Raw genomic sequence first — 20,120 nt, 5'->3', positions numbered from 1 at the left:
CAAGGAGACCTTGCCCTCTGTCCAAGGCTTACAATTGGAGAGACAAACACTGTTGGGTCAAGCAGCCTGTGTTTGGGGGCGTGGGAGGTGCTGGGAGGGCCAGGATGGAATGGAGGGGCCAGGGTCCCTAGATCTGACCCTCCTGTGTGTGTTCCCTACCGGATGCTGGTGTTAGCTGAACAGATTCGGCTCATGGTTTCATCTCGGGAAAGACAGAGTAAGGAGGGGTCAGTTCCTTTGTGTGGCGAGCCTGCTGGTGAGCACGGATGGAAAGCTCAATTATCAGTGAGGTTAGGGGCAAGGGGAGAGGTCAGGGCCAAATGCCCGCTCTTCCTCTGGGCGCTGAGAGAGCCGCTCTGGCCTTTGCAACTGGGGAGGAGGATGCATTGATCAGGGTCAAAGGTTGTGTGTCATCAAAGGCAGTCTAGGGATAAAGGGAGCCCTTCCCAAGAATTCTAGACTGGCCTATGAAAATCCAAGGCGATTCACTTCCTGGTGAGAATATGCAGGCATGCCTTACACTGGAGTCCAGAATTCTTATTACAACATTTACCAGAAAGTCTCTTTACTCAAGTTTAGCTTTCAAAGACTGGGGATTCAGAAGCAAAGGGTTGGTCTGTCTCTATCTGCCTCGGCTAAGAACTGAGAACCCTTTGGGGGGAGATTACACATGTCTTCCTTTGGGAAGGAAAAACAATTCATTAAAAAGTTCTTTGTATAAGGCGGGACACCTCAAAGATAGGACCCTAGCCACCCCTGTCTCACGCTTATCTTTTCCCATGGGACTGTTTCCTCTTTAGACATAGAAAAAACACAGTCAATTGAAAGCTGGAAGTTAAATGTGAAAGATAACTCGACCAACGAATTGCAGGGAAAGACGAGAAAGATGTAAAGAAAGACAGACAGCCTATTAAAAGATAGACCAATTAGCAAAATGACAGACATTCGGAGGCAACAAAGCTCATGCCAGAAACCAGAGGGACAGGACTCCATGTGGGCAGCTGCAGCCCTGCTTCTACCGGCGGCTAGCTTTAAGTCTGATGACATCCCCCTGAGTGTGATTCTGAGCTGGAGAGGAGACAGGAGTCTTCCAGCAGATGGGCCTAAATATTTCCAGGAATCATTTCTTGCCCTGCACAGTGAAGGAGGAGAGAGGAACAAAGGCTCTGTTGTGTACCTGCTTAACTTTGCAGCAGCCGCAGCAAACCCAGCAGAGGACGGTCCACTGTGCCCTGGAACAGTTGGTATGCACAGGAAGTCTGAGTCCCAGATAAAGATGGGGCAACTGAGGCAGGAGTCACTGTTTGAACAGGCGACCTGAAGCCCAACGGGTTTGGGGGTCCTGCTGTGTGGTTGCCACCATTCTCAAGCGTGGTATCAAAGTGTGAGCTAAAATGGAACTCTGTGAGAGAAGCCATGATTGCCTGCCTGAGAGAAGTGGCCAGGAAGCTACTCAGAGCCTAGGCTTGACAGGGAAGGTGTGAGCACATTGTCTTTCTGTCATTCTCGGAGTCCTGGAAATGCGCACAGTATAGGATGCCTAGGGCCTTGTGTTCTTGGGTTCTCCACACATTTCTGTTAACTCAGTTAACTTCACCAGCCAACTTAGGGGTAAAGTCACCTCCCTCAGGAAGCCTTCCCCAACTTCCCTGTGGCAATGACATTTTATTGCACGCTCTTTTCGCTTGATCTGTTCCAGGCAGGACTGTCTGGTGCCTATCCCTCAGCTGAGAATTTGGCTAGTTCTTGATTCTTGCTCATGTCTTAACCTCCTACTCTGGTGCGGAAGCTCCTGGGTAGGGTCCTTGGGCTGGACTCAAACAGGAGACCCTATTGGCCGAGTAAAAGAAAGGAGGCCAAGGCTGGATACCAATAAACCTGAATCTCATGAACGTCCTGGGTTCCTGTTTGTGTCAAAAGTAGAGCGGGGGTGTGGGGAGAAGCTTGTCCTTTGGTCCCAGGCTCACACAGTCGGTGCTGCTATAAGTAGGAGCACTCACAGAGTTTAGCTCACGCCCTGATATGCTTACTATAAGGGAATGACAAAGTTCAGGTCCCAAACATGGATGCAAAGGGAACTCCTGCTACTCCCTTGGCCTCCCAAGAGTCATTTCTCAGCATGTTGTCTTCCGTTTCTCTCAACAGGCTTCAGCCAAGACTCAGTTCTCTCTCTCTCTCTCTCTCTCTCTCTCTCACAGACACACACAGACAGACACACACACACAGATACACACACACACACACACACACACACACACACACACACACGAGGGTTTTCCAGACTAAGGCTAAGGAAGCAGATTACTGAGGAGCATTTACTACAATCCTAGCCCCTCCCAGTCTGGTGACTGCTCACAGAGTCTGAGGGATGGAGAACATCCAGTTCTCACCCTTTTTATTTGACAGATGTGGGTTCTGGTTGGAAGAAAAGTAGCTTGTCCAAGATATGGCATGGAACAGAACTGTACCTGGCACCAGGCCTCCTAGTACCAGGGTCTGCAGTAACCAAACAGCCGTGATGCTGGTGATGCTCAAATAGCTCATCCCAGGTGTCTGCCTCGCACTGTTGAGAATGTCACACTGGGTGTAGCAGATGTTAGCATCCACATGAGGAAACTGGGGTTCTCAGCGGCCATTGGGGTGGCGGTGGGAGGAATGACACCCTGTCCAAAGGCGTAGAGTGGGAAATAAGAAAGCTATAACATCTCAGACCCTACCTCCTTCCCCTTCACTGCCCCTCTCTCCCCCCCAGCCACATCCTGCCAGTTCCTCTAATACTGTACACTTTAGGAGAGCTGAAAAACCATGGAGCCAAACCTATAGATAGTTGGGGGATTTGTCCAGTTTTCATAGGCCTCCCATATTGTTCACTGAGCACTAGGAACCTCCGAACACTGTTCCTGCTCTCGGCTTCCTGTCTGGGACCCTGTGGGTCTGTGGCTGGGGTTGGGCGTGGGTATCTCCTTGATGAGAGGTGGCTGCGTTTCCCTAGTGAAGCCTCATTTGTTAGAATGCAGAAAGCTGACCTGGCTGATAAGCTTGTATTTCCTTTCTTGTTTTCCCTGGGAGGCTAGAGAGGGGGAGTCTGGGTTTTCAGCTGATACCATGCCAAGGGATCTCTGTTTCAGAGAACCATGAGTTTTCTGATTTAGGTGCCCAGCATGCCTTCTCTTTCAGAGCAGCTCTCTCTCTCTCTCTCTCTCTCTCTCTCTCTCTCTCTCTCTCTGTGTGTGTGTCCATTTACACGTGTACCTGTTCGATCATGGGGAGTGAGCATGCTCTTGGGTGCTCAGCCGTCTGGATGGAGGCCAGAGCTCAACTCTCACTAGGCCATCCTGTTTGTGTTTTTCAAGATGTTGTTTCTCCCTGACCTTGGACTTGCCAAGTATGTTAGGCTGACTGACCAGTGAGCCCCATGGATCTGCCTGTCTCTGTCTCCCCAGCTGTGGGATTTCAAGCATGTGCCACCACGCCTGGCATTTTCAATGTGGGTTCTGGTATTTGAACTTGGTATCCATACTTGTGAAGCAAGTTCATTACTGAACTAGCCCTCTACTTCCAAGTGGTTTGGTTTTTTTCTCTTTCTTTCTTTCTTTTTTTTTTTTTTTTTTTGATTTTTTTTTTTTTTGAGGCATCGTTTCTCTGTGTAGCCCTGACTGCCCTAGAACACATTCTGTAGACCAGGTTGGCCTCGAACTCACAGAAATCTGCTTGTCTCTGCCTCTGACTCCTAAGTCTGCGATTAAAAGTGTGTGCCACCACTGTCCCAGCTTCCAAGAGTAGGTTTTCGTACCAGTTCTGGCTGCAGCCAAAAGCTGAGCAGGCCTTGGAGTAAAAGGCTCTGTTTATGCTTTTTAAAACTGCTTTGTCAACCCAGCTTACAAGATCTCTGAAGGAGTTTTAGTCTGGCTGCCTGTGGGATGAGGTTAGAACTCTAGGCTAGCCATGCACATCCTAGTTCCAGGATACAGGGCTGCGGCCGCAGCTTGAACTTGGTCCAAACTGTAGAAAATTTCAAGCTTACCTCATAGGCAAACCACACTTTCAGAAGCACAGTGCCCCCATCTCCACGACAGGGTGATGACATTATCAGAACCACGGGTTCTCAACCATCTCCATGCTGTGGCTCTTTAATACAGTGCCTCAAGTTGTGGTGACCCCCAGCCATAAGATTCGTAACTGTCATTTGGCTATGGCTGTGAATCAAAATGTAAATATGTAAATATCTGTGTTTTCCAATGGTCTGTGGGGGTCATGGCCCACCGGTTGAGTACCACTGACCTAAACTCCTGAGGTGGTAATGAAGACTCAAGGAGAGACACTGAATAAAATACCGTGGCACCCTAATACCCGTGATCTTATTTCTTTCCTTCCTTTTCCTTTTCCAAGCCCTTCCTTGTTTTTTGCTTCTACTTTCTTTTCTTTTTAAGACAGTATGTACGCTAGGCTGGCCACAAACTAATGATAATGATTCTCCTGCCTCAGTCTCCTGGGTGATAGGATTATGGGCATACACCATGGCTCTTGGCTGTTTCTTCTTATTTTATTGAGGCATACTCAGAAGCAGGCCTTAGACACTGAGGAATGGCTGTGAGTTTGGCTGGGCTCCTGTCCTTCAGGAATACGCCCCTGGTGCAGGCAGTGGACAAACAAAGGATAAGAAAGACAGTGTATGCCTGGCTAAGAGGAGAAACTATTTTTCTGAGGTCAGGTGACACTGTCCCTTACTTTGTGGCTCCAGTCCAGTTTTTATCTATCTATCTATCTATCTATCTATCTATCTATCTATCTATCTATCATCTATCTATCTATCTATCTATCTATCTATCTATCTTGCCTCTTTTTATAAAGAATGTCCTTTGAGTATGGGCAGTGTCCTATTTAAGAAGATGAAATTGCCAGGTGGTGGTAGCACATGCCTTTAATCCCAGCACTGGAGAGGCAGAAGCAGGTGGATATCTATGAGTTCAAGGCCAGCCTGGTCTACAGAGCAAGTTCCAGGACAACTAGCGCTGTTACACAGTGAAACCCTGTCTAGAAAAACAAAAACAGAACAAAACAAAACAAAAATATCAAAACTCCAAGGCCACAGGGAGCAGCCTCCATACTCCAGCACCTGGAAGCACCTGCTAGTGGCCTGGAAAGAGGGCTGTCTACACCGGCGACACGTTACTCCAGCCCAAGAAAAAAGATCAATGGAGGGTTTTGACAGGTTTATTTTCCTGTCAAGACATCAGAAGGTGAAAGAACGGGAGCTTGTGCACGTAAGGGCTTCTGAGCACTCGGCTGTCATGGAGTACCCTGCGTGATTGAAGTTAGTACTGGTCATACCTGAGCAAGCAGTCAGGCTAGCCCTCCATTCTACCCTATGAAACCATCTAGGGCTGAAGCATCAGCCTGAAGACCTTGTATAGTGGATGCAACTTACCGGGTGCCCCTGGCCCCTTTCCCTGGAACACAAAGGCCTCTTGTCTGGCTGGGCTGTGGGAGTGGACACAAGCCATCTCCTCTTTCCTTTGTCGAGGGTCTAATCTTTGCAATCTGGAAGGGGGTTTTGTTTCAGCCTCTTGGGGGCCAGGGGGCAGAAAGGAGGATAACTTCCGACTTTGAAGAGGAAAGAAAGGGTTAAGCAGGACCCCTCAGCGGTCTTACTTCTCCCTTTCAGAGAAGAGCTGGTGGCTGCCCCTGGGGGCAGTCTCCTGCTGCTCGGCAGGAAGGTGTGTCTGTGATTAGTATTGCTAATGATCACATCATCTTGGTTTTATCAATCTTGCCTCTTTTTCTAAAGGTTCTTAACATTATCAGTGGAACAGATTTGCAGCAAATAAAGAATCCCCAGGTCAGGAGAAAAAAGCTGAGGGAACTGTGAAGACAGTCAGAAGTCCCCCCCCCCGCCCCCCCCCCTCCAGGATAGGTTGTGGATAGCTAGTTTCAGGGGACAGGAGAGATAATTTCTTGCTGGGGCTGTAGATCAGTTGGTAGAGACCTTGTCTAGAATGTACATAGTACTGTCTTTGATTCTCAGTGTGGTAGTAATGCCTGCTACTCTAAGACTTGGGGAATTGATGGGAATGATTAGGAATTCAAGGTCATCCTTGGGTACAGAGTGATGTCAAGCCTAGCCTGGGATACATGAGTCCTGGTCTTAAAAAAAAAATCACAAAGAAGGAATTTTGCTCGTATTCTATGGCTCAGTAAAAATCACTGGTTAATATCTCTGAGTTCAATATTTCAAAATAGTTATTACAAAGGCTTTCGAATGCTCCCAAAGTAAGATATATGTCTGAGGCAGGAGATATGCTAATGGACCCAATCTGGTGGCAACAGATGTTATGCATGTATTGAAATACCATACCACACCCCACAAATATGTACGATTCCTCTGAGTCGAAAAGAGATGCATTCTAGGAAAATAGCCCTTTGGGCAGTGCCTGGAACTCACTTCTGAGCATCCTGGGAGCCACAGTCATGAGAGAAACACATAAATCACATCATCAGCAAGAACCGACACTGTCTCAGTTACAGGAGACATTGATATGGCAGAGAAAATTACCAATAGTGTCCCTGCAGTTTGGGGCATTAGGAAACACGGCCTTGGGAAACTCCAGAGTTCATAAATAGCCCCTGGGCAGTGGTTTCCATTGTAGTCCATGAAATAGTGATTCAGTCTCAGAGAAGGTTTCCTCAGACACAGGCAGTATGGAGTTCTTACCATCCACCCAAACATCGTCCTCTCTTTCTGGAAGACTCTCTATGCTCTCTGTTGAGGAGTCTGCACAGATGGCAACCTGCTTCCTTTTACCCAGTCATCTCCTAAACACCTTTGACTAAAGAACCAGACACTGGAGAGATGGAGGGAAATTCCCCAAGTCTTTGAGGCGCGATTGCTTTTTTTTTTTTTTTCCTCCAGGGATACTGTCTTGCTCACAGGCTCTCATAAGCTATTTTTTTACGAGGCACCTGAACTCTCTCTTCTGATAGAAGCCCCTGCCTGCAACCTAGAGACACAGCACACACCCCTCTTCAGCCTGCAACGCCTCTGGACGGGGTGCCCCCAGAGATGGACAGAGCACCCTTTGCTGCAATCTATTTCCTGCCATCGCACGCCATCTGTGTGAACAAAGGACACCCCCACCTGCCGGTACGCCAGGACGGAGGGTGCGGTGCGAAAGAAGAGTGTGTCCTGCCTGCCGCAGGGGTAGCAGGCAATGGCCGTACAAACAGCAGGATGAATTTGTATCAGGACAGACAAAAGGCTCCCGGGTCCAGGGAGGCTTCTTGGAGGAAGTGACACATCAGCTGTAATTGAAAAGATAAACAAGAGTTTTATGAATGGGGAGGTGTGGGGTCCTCTTGGAGTTTGGAAGGACCAAATGGTCCGAGCGAGCTGTGGGTGGGGACAAATGGCTGCGATCCAGGCAGCTGGTGGGAGCGGGGCCCAGACTGTCTGACTAGTTAATCTGGGCTTCCTTGAACCAAGGAAGTATGGAGGGTCTCAAGAGGGGTGCCGAAACTTTCCCTGGGAGTCAGGCAGAGAGGGATGTATGAAGGTCACAGAGGTAGAGGGAGGCATGAGCCGAGTGATGCAGAGGGCTAGGGACAAAGGACAGAGTTCTGGTACCGAGTGCCGTTTGGTCACAAGTAACGTGGCAAGCTCTTCATGGTCCCAGGAGAACCAATGTTTCCCTTGGCTGGATATCAGACCAAATTAAGGACACTTGTCTCACCAGCTGCACTGGGCCCCGACGTCACACTCAGCATCCTGGACATCGGTTTCTGGTCTGAGAGCCCAGCAGCTTGTCCTGCCATGGCTGGTGGTGGACAGTAGAGAGGACGAGGGTGCCATAGGTGATGCCCTGTGTTGTGGGTACCGTCTGTTCTGAGGTGTTCACTGTTCACAGAGGTAGGGGAACAAGACTCCTCAGCCAGAGCAGAGCCGTAGCTCTGATGCCCCAGCCAGGGGGCTTTTAGGAGTGGTGGACAGACAGCCACAGTTTGTCCTTCCTTCATCAACGGCGTCCCATTTGACCTCACAACACCCTGTGACACCTGGATGACTGACTCATCCCCAGAGACAGATGGAGACGTGGTAGATTTTTAACAGGTAGCCATGCCTGAAGTTTTGATTCAGGCCTTGGTGCTTGTTCAGTTGCACTGGTCACAGACCAGGCAGCAGGAGAGGAAGACAGAATCCTGGTGCCCACTATAACTTCTCTGAGACTTGCCTCGGGAAGCCTGGGGCCCAGAGAGAGATAGGGGGCACGTTCGAGGTACCTTAGGATGTTTGGGGTGACTCTGGGGTCCTAGGAATAAATGGTTAGGGTAGAAGCAGGATGCATATTCTATTTCTTCCTTTAGTTCTGGGAAGCCCTTTTGCAATCACCAAGAGAACAACTTCTCAGGCAGTGTGTGGGTTCTAGAACTTTTTGGGACCCAGGGAAACTTCTTTGTTGTGCTATCCCTTTTTCTGAGATGGCCTGTCTTACCTCATGATGCCTCGGTCTTTTTTCTGAGATGGCCTGTCTTACCTCATGATGCCTCGGTCTTTTAGTACCTGAGCTCAGATGCCTGAACCACACTGACTGGGCCGGTTGCTAGGCATCTCTGGGCATGCGTCCCTTCCTCCAGCAGAAGGAACACTTCAGATCCCAAGGTGTGCAAAGCCTTGGCCTCTGCTCTTAGCAATGTTCCTGGCTTTGATCCTGGGCACATGGATCATGGAATATTTAATGAAGAAAGAAAAGTGTGTGTGGTGGGGAGTTGAAAGGCAGGTAGGAAGAAAGAAGGAAGGAAGGAAGAAGGAAGGAAAGAGGGAGGCAAGGAAGGATTTACTTTCCTGTGATTAAAAAAGCAAAATCACTCAAGTGGGAGGATGTTTGCTTTTGCCTCGGTGTCCACATAATATATCTGAGCCTTGGACCCATACCTCAGCTGAGGTGTACTGTATTCCTGTCTTTTGTCTGGCAATGTAAGCTGGTTAGAATCCGAGGGAAATCAGCATTTTTCTGAGCTATGTAGTCAAGTTGTTGAAATTCTATGTAGATCTTGACCTGGACCTGTTGATTCTGTGGGATGTAGAAAACCTTTCTCTCTCTCTCCCTGACAATTTCTATGTATAGCCCTGACTGTCCTTGAACGAGCTCTCTAGATCAGGCTATCTCGAACTCAGAGATCCGCCTGCTTTTGCCTCTCAAGTGCTGGAATTGAAGGTGTGCGCCACCATTGCCCGGAAAAAAAAACAGTTTTTTTTAAACAACTAATTTTTTTTTAGAGGATAATGTTTTCTACAAAAATTTTAGAATTGTAGATAAGAAAAGAAGTCTAAAAGAATTAAGCAACCTCATTATCCTGCCTCTACCTTCCAGGTGCTAAGATTACAGGTGTGTATACCTCNTTCTCTCTCTCTCTCTTTCTTTCTCTCTCTCCCTCTTTCTCTCACAAACACACACACACCCCTCTGCAAGGTCTCAATATAAACTAGGTTTGTCTCAAACTCTTAATTTTCCTTTCAAATTTTCGGATTCTCGGTTATTTAATTAGTTACTAGTATTCTTTTTTTCTCTCAGTTATTTGGAAACTCATGTAAAGTGGACACATATAACCTACAGACTGATTTCTACTGCCACGAAACCTTCATAGATAATAAGTATAAGAGGGCACTGGAATAGGATGCAACATTGCAATGGTCAGTCACTGAATTGAACATCTGTTTTGTGTTGGCAGTTTTGATTTTGTATATATGGACAGTTGTTTTTGTGCGGTCAGATCTCAAACATTTGTGTAGAGTTTTCTGAAGCTCTTCAGGCAGGCCTGGAGCTGTGTGGCCTAATAGACATGATGATTTGCCTAAGAGAAACCTATGCTGGTGTCATAAGATGACCTTTGAGGGTCAGTAAGATGGTTCGGGGGTGATGACGCTTGCCTCTAAAGCCTGCCGATCTGAGTTTGATTCCTGGCCCCTGTGTAATATGGAAAGAGAACAAATCCCACAAGCTTGTCTTCTGATCAACACACACCTCCGCTTGCCCACCCCAAATGCGACATATATTTTTTTGAGGCTGGAACAGAAGAACCCTTGAAGACCCCGTGGCTGTTTCCTGTGTACAAACTGCACAGGCGTCTTTCGAGTAGCAAGGCTCTCAGTGGCTCAGCCAGTGGAACCTGCTGGTTAAGGATCCCTTACCTGAAGGCTAAAGGCCCTGAATACAAACAGAGCAGAGAGGATGGCGGGAAATTGCTCTGAGAGGATGCAGGCCAAGAAAGGGACTTGTTCATATGAGTCCACGCGGTCACAAGCCTCATCCAAGCTGTGAGGTGACAGAGCCCTCAAGAATTGCGTCTCGCTCCCCCACCGTCTTCTCAAAGAGAATATTCACCCCATTTTATAGAACCAATGGCTTGGGCTCAGGAAAAACAATTTCTTCCCCTAGTGACCCAAGGGCAGGAAAGGAAATTGGCCTCACTCCCAGGATCTACTTGGTCTTCTGCGGTCATGGACAGACAGACAGACTGCTTTCTGAGTCTTTGGTGCAAACAGTAGCATGGTGAGGAGAATCCTAGGAGAGGTATCTTCTAGAATTTTCCATTTCCAAAAGCCATTGTCCTGTCACAAACACTCAAGATGAAAGAATTAGAAGTAACTTAGGACTTTAGAAACGGCAACCAAGTCCTGAAGCTAAGAAACAAGTTGTTTTTATCTACAAATTCACAGAGGATCTCCTTCACATAGGGGCCTACACACGTGATAACCTCTTGGACCTGGACCCTTTGCTACCCAGACACAGAGCACAGCACAGTCAGAAGATCGGAATTCACAGACCGCACCACTCCTTTCCTGGCCCCATGGCCCGAAGACAAATGAACACATTTCTCCAACACTCAGTTAATTATTTGATAAAGATAGAGATTTCTGTTCAAATGAGGTCCTCACTGCAATGCCAAAGGTGTTTGATAAAACCGAAGAATGAAAATTTCCTTAAGCAAGCCGTACCGAGTGCAGGAGAGGTGTCAGCACGGGTCCTGGCCCAAGGTAGGTAGGTAAGCATTGTGGGAATGCAAGATGGGTAAGTAAGGCCAATGTCTTTTTAAATCTCTGCTAATCAGTACTGGCTACAGCGGTGGCCTGGATCTTTCCAGCTTTTCTTATGCTTCCAGCAAGGTTCCCACCTCTCACTGCACTAACCTGGAATCTCCTGTCCTTCAGTGCTGTGCACTGAACCTAGGACCTCATGCATTCATGTGTGCAAGGCAAACACACTCCAACTGACCTGGAGATCAGCAGAATCTCGCACTTACTGCCGTCCACATATGTACGTGTGTGTGTGTGTGTGTGTGTGTGTGTGTGTGTGTGTGTGTAACATGCAGGCTGATATTAGGGATCTTCCTCAGTCACTCTTCACCTTAATTTTTTGAGATCTTACTGATTCAATTATAATGACTGGTGAGCAAGCCCCAGCAGCCCTTCTGACTCTGACTGCCTAGCGCTGGGATGAAATGGACACTGCTCTGGCTGGCTTTTTGTGGGATCCAGCCTTAGTCCTCATGTTCATGCAGCAAGCACCTTCGTGGAATTCCTAGTCCCTTGGACTATCTTCTTGGAGCAGGCTGAATATGCTTCATCAGGGTCAACGGTGTGAATTTGTCAGATCAGACTTTCCGTGGAAGCTTTCTTCGAGCAGGCAGACTGGCCATCCCCTGAAAAGGAAGCAGCTGGGGTTTTACAGATAGCTCTTTTCTTTTAATGAGCACAAAATCGTGCGGCGATCCTTAACCTCTCGGAATCACAAGATCACAGACAGCCCATCTTTGAGAAAGCCTTTGTGGCTGACCTACCCACAATCCTCTGGTATACAGAGGAGTTGGTGTAGAGTAAGAAGAGACTTGATCAAGTTGTAGAACAGAGATGGCCTTGGCATTGTGACTTGGTCCTTTATCTGAATATTAGTTCCTTCAGGACTTCCTAGGACTAAGCCAGCGGTCCTGCTTAGACATCTTGGGCAACTCCATGGGGGCTCTAAAGCAAATGAAAGAGTTAAGAGCCCCCCCCCCCCGCCTTGACTTTGCCAAGATTGTAAGTGCTTTCCCGGTATTGGGGCCCCCATGGCCCTCCAAGAGGTATAAGTACAATGGCTGTCTTCATGGACACGCTGGTGGGCAGAGCAGGCGTTGTGAGCCAAAGTGGCCCTGACATTCTTCGTTCCCAGTGTGTAGGTGGAGAGACTTCCTTACTCCTCCATCTGTGTACTTGCGAGCCCACTGGAGAAGGCTAGGTGCCCTGCATTTGGATGACGGCACGGGCGACCCGGCCTGTGCAAGTCTCTTGTTGTGGGTAAGGCCGACTCCCAGCTGGCATCTCTGAGCAGCACGGGGCTTTGCTCTGAAAAGCCGTGACTTCCTTCCTCTTCCACTGAACCCAGATTGGAGAATGGGGCTCTGGCACTGTAATTAGACGCCGGCAGGAAACAAATAACGGAGACATTTCTCTAAGTGAGGAAGGAAGGAAAACATCCAGGCTCTGGAGAGCCTCCAGTTTCTGTTCTTCAGCACTGGAATAACAAGCAGAGCTAGCTGCTCTTCAATCTTTACCAAGCCCCTGAAGTAGGTACTTGAGCCCTCGTCTGCAGATGCAGGCATGGGGGTCAGGCAGGGCTGCAAACTTGCAAGTGGTATCTGGAAGCTGGACCTGAATCACACTTGTGCCTGATTCTTAAGCCGCCGCCCTCTCCATGCCCCCTCACCCCCGCCCACGTCTACCTCACACAGTGCGGGCGTGGAGAGGGCATTTTGCCCTTGTTAGCTTTTAACCATCCTGGAAGGAGTGAAGATATTCTAAAGAGATACTCGTGCCCCTCCCTCTGGCTATCTGACTATTGAAATGACGGTCCCCCCACGAAATTGGAATTTCCCCAGGGATTTCACGCTGGGAGAAGAAAGAAGCTGAAGCCTGATGCCAAGTCCAAGGAAAAGATTTCGCACAATTCTGACAGCTTGTCAGACCACCTTGCAGGAGAGACTGGAGCCGAGACAGTGACGAGCCAATGATGTGTGTGAGCATACTTTGGCTAGGACTGCTTAGCTATGCCTATAACGGCTCTTTATTTAATCCTATGCCTCATGTCAGGACCCTGAAGTTGTTGTTGGTCGATGGGGGCAAGCCCTGAATCTCTTTACTTCTTCCTCTTCTCGATGTGACAGTGCACAAATTTTCCTCTGTTGCCACTATTGCTTACCTGTTTAGTGTGGGTCCAGGATGACCCTAGCGATTTTGGTAACAAGCGCATGAGAGGTGATGGGGGGGGGTCTGTCATCAACCCTGACCTTCCTTGCAGACTTGTGTATTTGGTATGTTTCTGCAACTGTGTATCTTGGGGAGAGGAGGGACACATGTTCCTTTTGCACACTGAGGCCAACTCACAGCCATGGCTCAGGTTGAACCCACTTGAAAGGGCACACAACAGTACTCCGGGACCATGATGAGTTAATACTGACCGCTGCAATGACAGCAACTCTGGACATGTCTGTGAGAGAGTTTCTCGACTGGGTTGACTGAGGTGAGAAGAGCCACCTTCACTGTGGGTAGTACCACCCTTGAAGGAATAATAGGAAGACTCTTGAGTGTCAGGTGCTGAGATTAGGCTGTCTCAGTTAGGGTTTCTATTGCTGTGAAGAGACACCAGGACCGAGACAACTCTTAGAAAGGAAAACATTTAACCGGGGCTGGCTTACCATTTCAGAGGTTTAGTCCATTATCTTCATGGCAGGGAACATGGAGGTATACTGGCAGATATGGTGCTGGAGAGGTTGCTGACAGTTCTGTATCCTGATCTGAAGGCAGCAGAAGGAGACACTGCCCCACAGGGTGTGACTTGAGCATATATGAGACCTCAACACTTGCTCCCAGAGTGACACCCTTACTCCAGTAGGGCCACAGCTACTCCAACAAGGCCATGCCTCCAAATAATGCCACTCTCTCTATGGGCCAAACATTGAAATACAAGAGTCTATCTGTACCACCAAACAGGCTATCCCTCCTCTGATTACTCCATATTGTATAAATCTTAACATCAACCTTCATCATTCTCTATTTACTGGGTGTGATGTGACCAGCTGTCCCAGGGTCCTGCTGTAGAGCCTTCCCTGTCAGGATGGACTGAAGTGTGATCCTTGAAGTGTGAGCCACTAAAACCCCTCCCTTCCTTAAGTTGTTTTAGGTGTGTTTTATCCTCACCATGAAATATATGAAATCCAAGTGCCAAACAGGCTGATGGCGACTTTTGAGTAGTTACTGTTGCTTTAACTCCACTGTGCCTCAGTTTCCTCCCTGGAGAGAGGAGTGTACTGTAACTATGTTCCAGATGGAGTAAGTGCTGGACTGTGGGATGTACCATATTCTCGCAGAAGTTTCTATCCTGGTATATATGAAGTAGCCACTCCTGCTTTGCCTTCTGTCTTTTTCTTTCTCTAGCCGCTCTAGGGCTCCAGTTGGGTATGGGCCTATAGAGGTTGTCCCTGCCCGGACCGTCTGGATGAGGAGTTGTTGACTTTCTCATTGCCTGGCTTCTTGTAGCCATTACATGGAGAAAAGTGTGTGGAGGAAGCCACAAACCAGGAGACAGGGAGTGGAAAGCCTGTGGCTTGGATCTCATGAGTGTTCCAGTCAGGAATGGGAGCTGACACCAGACTTACCTGAGGATACTCCACTCTGTCAGGCTTAAGTTCTTATGGAAATTCACACCTCCCACTGCCAGAGCATTCTCACTGTGTCTCAGCCCGGTGAACCTTAGCACCCAGGACAGCCCCAGCTCACCCTGGGTGCTCAGCACTGCTCTGGCAACAGATGGTTGACTGGGCAAGGTCCTGACCTTGCTCTGTCACTGCCCGGCTGTCGTGACCTTGGGTTGGCTTTGCCTGCCAGCCAGCCTGAGTGTCGTTAAATCTTCATCCTCTCCCACCTCATTATCACCTAGGTTTGAGAGAGTTTCACCTCTGCTGCTAGGAATACCCTGGAGTGCTGTGGCCTTCCGAGCCAACCAGAGGAGGTGAGGCCCCTGCAGGTCGGATCTGGGAACCCCCAGAATCCAGAGCGAATGTCTTCACGGTGAGGTAGAAAAAGGCCATCTTTCCAGCAGCTCACTTAATAACCTCCAGGACAGGGTGGATGAGTCCCAGTCCAGGGGGCCTCCATTTTCAGGCCCGCAGCCCCCAGCCTGTACCTTTATCTCCTTGCAAAGATAACACCCTGCTGGCAGGAGCCATAAAGCAAGGAGGGGCTGGCAGTTTAGGGTCCTGGGGCGTCAGAGCTTTGAACTCTGCCTTCTGAAGGGTTAGGGCTTGCTTTATGGCCAGGCTGTTTGGGGGTGAGGTTGTGAGGGAGGATGGTGGGAGAGCAGAGTCATTAGGGAGAAATGAGTCCCCCGGGCCCAGCCCTCAGCACCCTGTCTGCAGGCATGAAACAACAGAACCCAGAGAGGTGGGACCAGCAGAGGAAACGGTGTTCCATCCTGGCTTTATTGACTTGTAAACGACACCATTAAAGATGAAGTCCTCACCTTGGCTGGAAACAGCTGTGCTGCTGGCCCTAAAGCGGTGGCTAGCTGGGAGGCCACTCCAACAGGCTTGCCCCAGCGGGAGGCAGCTCAGGGGCAGCCCAGGACCTCAGCGGCTGCCTCACCCCCCACTCCCGCTGAGCTTTGGGAAAGGGAACTGGGATCATTCAGGAGGAAAGGGTTTATGAGTGGAAATGTCATTGACTGATTTTTTTTTTCTGAAACGAGGACATTTTCCCAGAAATCTTAATAACCACCATTTGCAAAATCAATAGAGACGGGTATGGAGAAGCCCTGGGCTGCGGAGGAAGAGGTGGGGTCAGTGAACACGAAGGGGCTAGGCTTCTACTTGGTTTCTTACTCCCGGCGCTTGTAGGAAGAGACACTGAGCTACCTGCTCTTACTTAAAAACAGGCATAGTGGGGTCTTGGGAGATAGCTCAGTAGGTTTAAAGCACTGGCTGCTCTTCCAGAAAACCCAGGTTCAATTCCCACATGAGAGCTCACACCTGTCCAGTTCTAGGGCTTCTGATGACCTCACAGAGACGTTCATGCAGGCAAACCACTAAGGAACACGCACACATTACATATTTTTATATATTAAATATTATATATATTTTAAAGAAACAGGTCTAGTAATACTCCTCAGAGGAGGGCTGAGTGGCCCCGGTGAGATTGGGGGGTTGGGGACATCTGTCTCTGTGAGGTGCTGGAGTTTTCTTCCTTTTATTAACAGCACAATGGAATCAACTCCAGAGGAAATAGAAATACAGGATCTCGGCCCCTCTCTGTGTTTTCTTCGCAGAGTTAGGGAGAAACAAAGGACTAAGATCCCAGGGAGCCAGGCCTCCCTACCCAGGTGAGTTTTGTATACTAAGCTCTTCCTAAGGAAGCTACTGTTGCAGTCTGAGAATGCTTTCAATAAGTGTGTGAGGGGACAAGAAATAGGAAGAGAAGAAAGGGGGACAAGAGAAAGAACTGAGCAAGAATGGAAGGAGGGTGGGCACAGGGCCACTTGTCCTCCCAAGTCCAGTAGTTTCTGGACATTTGCTGACTCCAGTCTCTACCATGCACAGCGTGATCCTCATAACTCCCAGGAGAACTCAGGGGAGGGAAGCTCAGGCTGTGGCAGCCATTCCTTAATCGATAAGTAAATTTCTCCTTCTGGGTGAGTTCTTTGCTCTGGGGGCGGAGGGGGGGCAGAAGATAAATCTTTTGTGTCCCTCTTTTCTCCCAGAAACAAATGGTAAGAATCTGATAAGAACGAATGTCTAAAGCTGCAGCCAACAGTTATGGGCAAATTTTAAGCATTCAGTATGCGGCGGGTGGTTCCACAATTAAGGATGAAGGCAAGTGAGAGGTTTTCCCTAATGCTGAAAAGTGGCATTGCCTGGGTTCCCTGTTTGCTTCCAAAGTTGAGCCTGGGCCACAGGGTTCTAGAGCTGCCCAGGGCTCTCTAGGGCAGCTTTCGGGAATCCGTAGGGCCACAGGGGCTAAGGCTTTATGGCCAGATGCTGCCATCAAAACAAAACAAAACACCTGCAGAGATACAGTCCCACAATGAGAGGCAATAGAAAACGGTTAATTGAGCCACAGAGATCTTTGTCTTTAGCTGACAGATGCCTTCATTCCATAAATAACAAGCAAAGAGGAAAATAAACAAACAAAAGGAAGGCTCTGCTCTGGAGGCCTCTGCAGGTGGGAAGCAGGCTATGCAGGTTTGCAGGGTGAGCCCAGGTCCTGCTGATGCTCCTCTGGGCACTTAGCATTTGCAAATCCCCGACAATCACAGCCTGATATCATTTTTCCTTCCTTCCTTCCTTCCTTCCTTCCTTCCTTCCTTCCTTCCTTCCTTCCTTCCTTCCTTCCTTCCTTCCTTCCTTTTATTTTAAAAATAAAAGAAAACAAACCATCTTTTCTTATTTTATATACCAATCCCAGGTCCCACCCCTCAACCCCACCACTTTTTTTTTTAAAGGGTTTACTTTTTAGGGACTGCAAAGAAGGCCCAGTGGTTAGTTGTGCTGGCTTCTCTTACAGAGGGCCCAGGTTCAATTCCAAGCACCCGCATGACAGTTAACTCTGGTCTCAGGGGCCTCAGTGCCCTCTTCTGGCCTCTGTGGTGTAAATGACTTAAATGTAGATAAAACACCCGTACACATAAAATAAAGCATTTTTTTAAGATTAAAAATATTTAAGTGTATGTGCAAGTGAATGTGTGTACGAACATGTTGAAAATACTTAAGTGTGTCTAATTGTGCATGTGTGTGTGTGTGTGTGTGTGTGTGTCAGGTGCCTGATGGGGCCAGAAGACACAGTCTCTGAAGCTGGAGTTAGACGTGATCATAGGCTACCTAATATAGGTGCTGGGAACAAATTCTGATTTTCTGTAAGAGCAACTGGGTCTCTTAACCACTGAGCCATTTCTGCAGCTCCTGGCATCAGTCTTTTTTTTTTTTTTTTTTAAAACATGTAACAGAAGACAAAAGACAGGGGACACTTCCCATCATCTGGAATTTGTTAGAGGCTTACAGTGAAAGAAATCGCAGCCTAGGTCACCATGGTGCCCCTGCATCTGTGAGGCCAGTCTGGCTTTGATAGGAGTTAGAGGTTTTAATTTTATAACTTCCTCCCCAGCCCCCCTTTCCTTTTTCTTTTCTTTGGTAGGGCATCACTCTGTAGGGTAGGCTGGCTTGGTATTTACTATTTAGTCCAGGCTGGCCTTGAATTCATGGCAATCCTCCTGCCACCCTCTCCCAAGTGCTGAGATTATAGGTATGTATCAGGATGTCTGACTTGAAAATTTGGGATTAATTAAAAAAAAATGTTCCTGAGGGGAGGGCTGGGGAGATGGCTCAGTGGTTAGGAGCACTGGCTCTTCTCCCAGAGGTCCTGAGTTCAATTCCCAGCACGCACATGGTGGCTCACAACCATCTGTAGTGGGATCGGATGCCCCCTTCTGACATAAAGGTGTCCATGCAGATTGAGCACTTTCCTGGGTACGCCATTAGCTTTTAATTCCAGCACTTAGGAGGCGGAGGCAGGCCAGCTTGGTTTACAAAGTGAGTTCTAGGATAGTAAGAGCTACACAGAAAAACCCTGTCTCAAAAAAAAAAAACAAACAAAACACATCAGAAAGTCTTTGAGTATTAGAATAAATATTTTGTGTATTTCTATGTCCCTTCAAGGTCCTCTCTCTGTGTTGCCTCTCAAATGAGTTCCGGCTTGCCAAAGCACCTTTAAGCTTCCAAGGAATGCTGGAAGAAAGGGGGAGGCCCTTTCCTTTGGGATGAGGGAAGTCTTGTTTGGGATGTAACCTCCCCTGCCCCCAACACTCAAGACACAAGGCCTCCAGGAGGTAGCTTCCTCCAGCAACTCCCCCACTGCCAGGATTTCCAGGTAATCCTCCTAAGCAGTCCCCCAGGGGCCCGGGCCTAGGGAAGAGACAGAGACAGGCGGGGGTTTCCCCTGAATCGGGGGCCCATACCTGCCACATCGCATTCTTCAGGATTAAAACCTCCTATTCTCTTTACAAATCACTGGTTCAGGCCTCAATTATCCAGATAATTGAGCCGCCTGGTCCTTCATTTTATTGGCGTAGATGGCATTTATGTGTAATCTGAGAATATTCTATCTGTCATAGAGTTTCTTCCCAAAGCATTCTTTCTAACCTTCTTTAAGAAACAAATTTCTTGTTGCCATGGAGATCATCTTTTGGTTAATTTTATCGGGCTCAGGAGCCAGCGCTGAAAGCATCATCTCTGGCTTGTTTCTCGGGCTCTCTACCTTGTAGCACCCCAGCGTGTCTTCTTCCAAAGAGCCACCCAGGTCTCAGCAATCCCCAATAATTCAACAGCTCTGTTGACTTGGAATCGGGAAGACTTGGTGCCCTTCCACTGATTAGGTGTAGCCTTGACATCACCTGCACTTTAAAATGTTTTCATGAGAAAACACAGAATAGAGATGCAAAGCCGCTATGTTTTGTCAATGAGTGCTTTCTGGGACCCGTTTGTGAGAGGGCCACTGAGATGAGAGGTTGCCAAGCAACAAGGCCTTTGATATGGAGAAAAGAAGAGAAGGCTGGTCTTAGGCATTAAGTCCTGCCATTCTAGGTGTGGGTCAGAGTCTAGAAATGCGAAGACTCCAGTGTCCCAGGACGGGGAGTTACACAGAGACACACAGCGACGCCAACAGACGTAATTTATTAGGATCGAGAATGAGAGCAGGCTAGTCAGGGAGGGAAAAGCTGGACCAAGAGACTCATGACCCTTTAGGGGTCACTGGCACAGCCCCCACCTCTCCTGCATTTGTTTATTGCTTGTTTCTTGCAAGCTTTTTTTTTCTGAACGTTCCTTGTTGCACGTCACCCAAGTGGGGAAAGGTTTACCGTCTTCTACCCACTGGCTTCTCTCACGTTTAACTTGATGTCCCCTTCAACCCTCACTCCCCTGCCATGCTACCCCTCTTTGTCACGTCACAGGGAAGCCATGACTGCAGAGTTGTGACATATCTCCCAGGAGCTTACAATCTGGGGAGGGTTAAATGGCTTCAGAGGGACTCAAGGATCCTTTCAGAG

At 48.4% G+C, this 20,120-nt stretch overlaps 1 long non-coding RNA gene across 1 annotated transcript in view; it reads left to right on the top strand.

Annotated features, from left to right (window-relative positions):
• The first annotated feature begins 10,127 nt into the window (after nt 1–10,127).
• LOC126501249 (uncharacterized) overlaps nt 10,128–20,120 on the top strand; it is a 35,225-nt gene continuing 25,232 nt past the window's right edge. The window contains exon 1 of the long non-coding RNA XR_007591600.1: nt 10,128–11,029. This is a non-coding gene — a long non-coding RNA (uncharacterized lncRNA). The remainder of the gene's footprint in view (nt 11,030–20,120) is intronic.

This window comes from Alexandromys fortis, unplaced genomic scaffold (assembly GCF_014885135.2).
Source record: "Alexandromys fortis isolate MF-2015 unplaced genomic scaffold, M_Fortis_MF-2015_v1.1 scaffold_30, whole genome shotgun sequence".
Taxonomy (NCBI): Eukaryota; Metazoa; Chordata; class Mammalia; order Rodentia; family Cricetidae; genus Alexandromys; species Alexandromys fortis.
Note: the sequence above shows the minus strand (reverse complement) of the source record. Positions and strands in the feature narration are given on the sequence as shown.